The 6,416-nt window shown below is 47.0% G+C and overlaps 1 long non-coding RNA gene across 1 annotated transcript; it reads right to left on the bottom strand.

Annotated features, from left to right (window-relative positions):
• Positions 1-1,445: 1,445 nt before the first annotated feature.
• Positions 1,446-2,355, bottom strand: LOC139050628 (uncharacterized). The gene is made up of 2 exons (XR_011508984.1): positions 2,247-2,355; positions 1,446-1,896 (listed from the first exon to the last, which is right to left on the bottom strand). It is a non-coding gene; the product is annotated as an uncharacterized lncRNA (long non-coding RNA).
• Between the last annotated feature and the right edge of the window lie 4,061 nt (positions 2,356-6,416).

Raw genomic sequence — 6,416 nt, 5'->3', positions numbered from 1 at the left:
GTCGGCGTTGATACGGTAGCCGCTTTGCCGGAAGATGGTGTATATCTTTCAGTAGACGTAACTCTTCGTGCTGCTCTTCGGTGCCGATGTCGTCGTCGCCTGAGAGTAGCGGCAGCCTCTTTGTGTGTTGAATGGTCCCATACCATACGTTTGAGTATTGCTCGCTCGTTCCTCACCCGCGGGCAATCATTGGATGAGGCCTGATGAGTACCATGGCAGTTAGGGCACTTTAACACAGTTGCGCGGCAGGCATCTGCTGAATGAGATTCGGCGCACCGGGGGCACACGAGGTTATTCCTACAGACACCTTTTACGTGTCCCATCTTGCAGCCTTTGTAGCATTGCAGGGGCTTCGGTGTGTATGGGCGGACTGGATGGCGGACGTGGCCAACTTTGACATGTGAGGGCAGGCTGTCTCCATCAAACCACAGCTTCAGGCAACGGGTGTTGCCAAGTCTTGTGATGTGCGTGATAAGAGTGCCTTCTGTAGTTGGCTTTATTATTATCGGTAAGTCGTCGGTTGGTATAGAAATATCAACATCATAAATGACGCCGATAGTCCCGTTGCAGCCAGTAGGTATCACGGATCGCACCTGTACTTTGTCGATCTCCGTGACGTGCCGCAGGCTTTGCAGTGCACTACGGTGTAGAACATCTACTGCAAGGACATTCTTCCGTGCGTTTATTCTCACTTACTTTATCTCATTTGGCGCGACTCCCTCAAGAAACGCAGAAAGGACTTGCCTGTTTAGGAGTCGCAGATTTGACACTGGGTCCACAGGCATGAAGAGCATAGTGTGCGGCCAGCGCTGTGATGTTGTCTTCACGGTAGAGACACTTGGCGACGATGACCTCCGCAGTAGTCTTCTTTTTGTGGTTCGGCTACTGAAAAGCGTGAAATCGTCGTACGTCGAGTCGACGCTGTCCGAGTACAACTCGGTTGGCTCGCTGTCCGTGTCACTTGACGCATTTCCACGTTTCCTGGACGCGACCGCACGTGATGGCTTGGCTCCAGGAAGGTCTTCGAGGGCTTATTCGTCCATTGCCACAACACGGGAGCGGCAGCTCCCAGAGTTTGGAAAGAAACAAAGCGAGGCAAAGGTACAAGCGTTTTATGATAGAAACACTTCATCGTCGTCCCCAACATAAAATCATATTACATACAGAGTGTCACATGCCCAGTGACCCAAGTTAGTACGATGATTGGTTCTCAACCCGGTTTTCACAGCACACCAGTCAGATGCGCTGCCTATTCCACCGGGATCTATTCAGTGGCACAGTTGGTGAGAAAACGGTCGAGACATAGATTAGCAGGCAGTAGCTAAATAGACAAACAGTTAGTCCCAGGAACGTGCGTGAAGTGACCGCTTTAAAAACTGCATCAGAATATAATTTTGGCGCTTTTAGCGCATAAACACAAGCATTTCAAAGGAACACCCCTTAAATAGGATGACAATAAACAAAATTGTAATATAATCATCAGTTGTACAGCATATAATTACACGATCAGTGAAGCTTCCCTTTATATTGAGTCCAACATGTGCGCTCGATCTGCAGGCTTATGTATTCGACGATGTTGCGCTATACATCTCATGAACAATGGCTTTATATCATTGTGACTGCACAGAGCAACAAGGCAGAATTATTTTATGCAGAGACTGATTAATCCATGCCGGGAGCTGCTGGTATATCGTTTCGCCACTCAGTGAAAAACCGGCATCGACATGTCCCAGTGACACAAGTGCCGTATGCCGCTCCTTTGCGTTTGCAGCCATGATCACACGTAGATTGAACACAGTTTTCTTCACAGAAGCATCCTTCCAGGATCAGCAACATCACAACCAGTGTAACTGCCCGCATGGTGGTCTTTTTCGGCATCACAGCTATGGCCAAGGGCTGCATAAAAAGACAGATTAGTGCATTCCCGATATGTTGGGTGATGTTGTCGCCAGGTGCAGTAAAATCATTAAATTTTCTTAATTAAATAAAGTCATTTATGTAATGCTAAAAAAAGGAATTCAGCGCCAGAATAGTTTTTTGAAAGGTGATCGCTTCTACATCGAATCAGAGGTTCCATTTTACGCCGAAGTCATGCATTTCATTAACTCTCGTGTAGATGCTGGGAAGGTCAACAATGTAAAGCGTAAGAACCTGCACAATGCATAAATAAGATGTCTTACTTCTTTTAACAGCAATGTTCTGGACACCAAGTTTGCAACATTATGTACACGAGCGCCATAATTTACCTTGCATGACGAGTGACTGTCAGCGTCTGAAAACGTTCGAAGCCAAGCGCATTACGTGTCCAAATTCTTTGTGCACTTTGCCCAGCATAAACCGCTCTTATTTCTTTCACAGAGACTTATAAAAGAAAAGATGCGTTTTTTTTTTCTTTTTTTATGAAAACTTTCCCCCGTGAGATACATGGAATGGTAAGAGGTTTATTGCCATAAAGCATAAGTGATGATATAGTGTCAATGCTGTTTGAATGTACATCTGACTTTAAAAATGCGTTGGAGTGCTCGAGAAGGAGCAATTACAAAAGTATATAGAGGTTGGTATACCCTTTATAAAAATTCGCATATGCGTCGACTTTCGTTAAGCGCTTGTCTTGATCAAAGAAAACCTCTAACGTAAAACATACAATTATTTCTTTTGTTTATCTAGCGAGAAGCCGGCACGAAGCTTGCAATCAAAGGTTTTTAAGAAACTAATCCTCGTTTCACGCTTCAAATACTGAGGGTACATATTTCACTGCCGCACTGAAGTCTAACGTCGGGTGCAAAGATTACACAGACAAAATTCGCATTCGTTCACGCACTCAACGTATTTAGTCGGACGTGGTATTTTGGCATCTACAAATTTTTTGTCGTGCGACTGCTTCATTTATGCTCTGAGGCTAAGATGAATTAGCGAAGCAATGCTTGGATATATTTGATCCGCCATGAAAGATCGGTGCTTCTTTACCTTTTCAGATACTTCTGCTCTAGGGTCGTCGAATAGCACTTATCTTAGGCTCTACTGTCTTATAAGTGATGAGGTAGTCAAATATTCCTTTAGCCCACCTAATTGGTCCTTTTCACTTCTGTATGTGGTGCGGTAGATATGGATCTGTACATGAATCCCACGTCGGCGTTATGTTTTCACGTTATCGCGAATAGTGAACGGTGTTATAGGGCATCAGTATATCAGGGGTGCTATGCAGGATGCGCCGAGTTTCTCGTTCACCGGAGTTTTACCCGAGTTTGCTCGACGGCAGTCAGTGAACGGAGATAGCGCGGAACGCGCTGAAGGTGCAGGCAAAAAAATATGTAGACAAAAAACCGCGTATGACAACATGAGCGCACCTTGCGCGGCACGCTGCTTCTACGTTTCAAGCGCAGGAGGCTGCACAACGAAACGCACCAGCGCCGCGCATTGTTATCAACGGATTATCGCAACTTAGCAATACCGTGACTGTCTCGCTGTCTGTCTGCACACTTGCCGTGAGCCGCTTGCCACGCCTTTCCCGGGCGCGTCAAGGGCGTGCCTCTTCTTTCGGGTGCTATCTTTCTATCCTACACCGAATGCGAACAGGGTACATGCGGCGCATTCTTGCACCTACACTTTCACTCAAACGAATACGTTAAAATACAACAAATAGAATAACGAACATTTTTATTTCTTTAAGTACCTGTTTTTCGTTTTCAACGCTAGAAATTTGTGATGACAAACGCAGATCGAGCAAATTATTAAATTTTGCACTTCTTGCCGCGAATGGCGACAGTGACGCGAAAGCTTAGAAGCGTTACATTGAAGTGGGTCGCACGCACGAGGGCGTTCACACGGTGATAAGGCGCCTAGGGGCGCTGCAATGCTATTCTCAATAAAGTCGGTCATGATCCATGGAGGGTCATGGCCACTCTTTCTCTATTAGGGGAATAGAAACGCAGCGCTGCGGTACGGCTGTTCATCGCAGGCGCTTCACTAGGCTATTAAGGCCCCCGCTTTACCAACTAAAAACGACACAACGGCTGTCGCTGCAAAATGGTGGTATGTTATTTTAGAGTGCGTAGTGACGCAGTTCAGTGAAAATGTACCAGTTTATCTTTGTGCGCGAAGCCTCTGCGATACATTGCGAAAAGTGCGTGCTTCCCCAGCGACACAATTCATCGCTTGTCATCGCTTGCCCAGTGAAGGTGCCTCTGAGCGCATGTACGCAGTATATGAGTGTGTTGTGCAGTCGAAGGTGCTTGCGGATTACCTCTGCTGGAGCCAGCAGCGATCGCAGATGGATATCGTAATGACACCGCAGCACTCGCATTTTGGCAGGTGAGGGCTCTTGTGTGCAGTTATGAAATCAGATTTCGAACGGAGAGAGGTGTTGGAACTGTTGAGTGTGCAGCGCTTGTGATGAGGAAATGCCATTGCTCTGGGTCTAGAAGAGCGAGCGATTCTCGGACGCTGATCGTGTTAACGACGCTGTGGCTCCGTTTCATCACCGATGACAGAGCAGCCATCTCAAACGACTGCTGCAATACGCACTCCTCAGCATCGTCGTCCCACTCGGCGCATCGACGCCTTGCAAGCAGCTACAGTGACGTGCCGATAATTATTTACTGTGCGCTACGCGCCACAATGCAGGCAACGAAACCGTGTTGTGCAGCCATCTCAGCCCGAGAAAATGTATGCATAAGCCAGCGACAGTCAACGCTTTGTTTTTGATAGTGGTGCTCAGTACATCACCGATGACAGTGCGTTGTGCATGTTTTATGTCGGCGGTCAAGATTGTTGATGCCTCTCAGCTCGACACCGCGTCGCTGTTGCCGGAAGATAAGTTGGGCGTGGCCCGACTGTAGTGGGTGCGCGCACAAGAGTTACATGCCTCGCGCGGGGCGTGACCTCTGGTTTTGATTGACAGGCGAACTCGTGCTAAACTCGTACATCGCGAAACCCCCTCCGAGTTCAACTCGGGAACATGGCGGCGGCAGCAGCAGCCTGTTTCATTGCATCCAGAGGCAGCAAGCGTCAGTATGGCCGTCCGGACCCGTTCACCTACATGACCGTCGGGGAGTTTCACCGTCATCTTCGCCTGTCGAAGACATCAGTGCGCTGGCTGTGTGACGAGCTAGGCGAAGACTCTCGTCTGCGGAGACAGTGTGGCGGGCTTCATTCGCTCACCGTTGTAGAGCAAGTCATCTGTGCCGTCCGTTTCTACGGGACGTCGGCGCCGAGCGTTACATTGGACGCCATCAAACTACTGTTAGCCACTGTGTCAGAGATGTGCCTGACGCACTTATCGATGCGGCAGTGCGTAAGCGGTGGCTAGCTTTCCAGAATACTGCAGCTGAGCGGGCATAAAATAAGAATGCTTCCTATTTCGCGGGAACATTACGAACGTAGTCGGGTGTGTGGACGGAGCGTACGTAGGAATTAAGGTGCCTTCAATGTCAGCGTTACTGTGATTAACATTGAAGCAATGTTTAGGCACGCCATATTGCCAAGTTTGTCACTTCTGTGTAGCCGACTTAAATTTTGTGCCCGCGACATCTCACATGCGGCTGCTTATGATACTGACTTTTTCGCTGGTTGATGACTTTTTGCCGATTGTTCTACTTGTTTGTCAGGGTGCCTTCCAAATGGCTCACTTTCTTGGGAAAGAGGTTAATTAAGTATAAATACATAAATGGATATCACAAATTGTGTGAAGTAACCTATGAATCCTAATCTCATAAAGAACTTGGGGTTCATTGGTGAAGTTACTTAGTATGCACAATGATGAATTTCGGGCATGCGTAATCTATTGGTCGCACTATGAAACAGCGAGGCATTGCACAATTTGTTGCAGCACGAGATGTGGATGTTGCGCCAAGCCGGTTGTGCCTATGCATTTGTGGCGAAATGAAAATGCATTGAGAATCTTCGTCTGTTGGCTTGCATGAAAAAAATACTTCAGATTGTTTGCTCTGTTTACTGTCGATGCATGTGCCAGAGGTTTAGTGTATCTTCTATTTTTGGGGGGGCGGCGTTAATCTGGATGGATAAATTGTATGTTTTCGTCTCATAATGGGGCTCTAATTCTTAAGCAGTAGAACAATACACATCGAATGCTCTGCAGAACTCTCTGTACGTGAAGATGTCATGAACCACCAAGGCAAAATTACATATCGGGAGAAATGTGGTGCAGATGCCAATGAAAAGTGGTTCTTTAACCCGACATGATAAAAATAAAAATAGCAGAGCAAATAGAACATTTGTACAGCTTTAGAGCAATGATTACACAAAACGTGATATGCTCAAACGAGTAAGCGCTTTCCGCAATGCCAAAGTAGGCTGAGCGACATGCAGTATACATTGGCATTGAACATGTCTCGTAACTGTTATATTTATTGTAAGCCTTCGCTATCACACCTTTCCCTCCGGTACTCCCTTTACTG

This window comes from Dermacentor albipictus, chromosome 10, assembly GCF_038994185.2.
Source record: "Dermacentor albipictus isolate Rhodes 1998 colony chromosome 10, USDA_Dalb.pri_finalv2, whole genome shotgun sequence".
Classification (NCBI taxonomy): Eukaryota; Metazoa; Arthropoda; class Arachnida; order Ixodida; family Ixodidae; genus Dermacentor; species Dermacentor albipictus.
The sequence above is the reverse complement of the archived record's forward strand: the minus strand, read 5'-3'. Positions and strand labels throughout refer to the sequence as shown.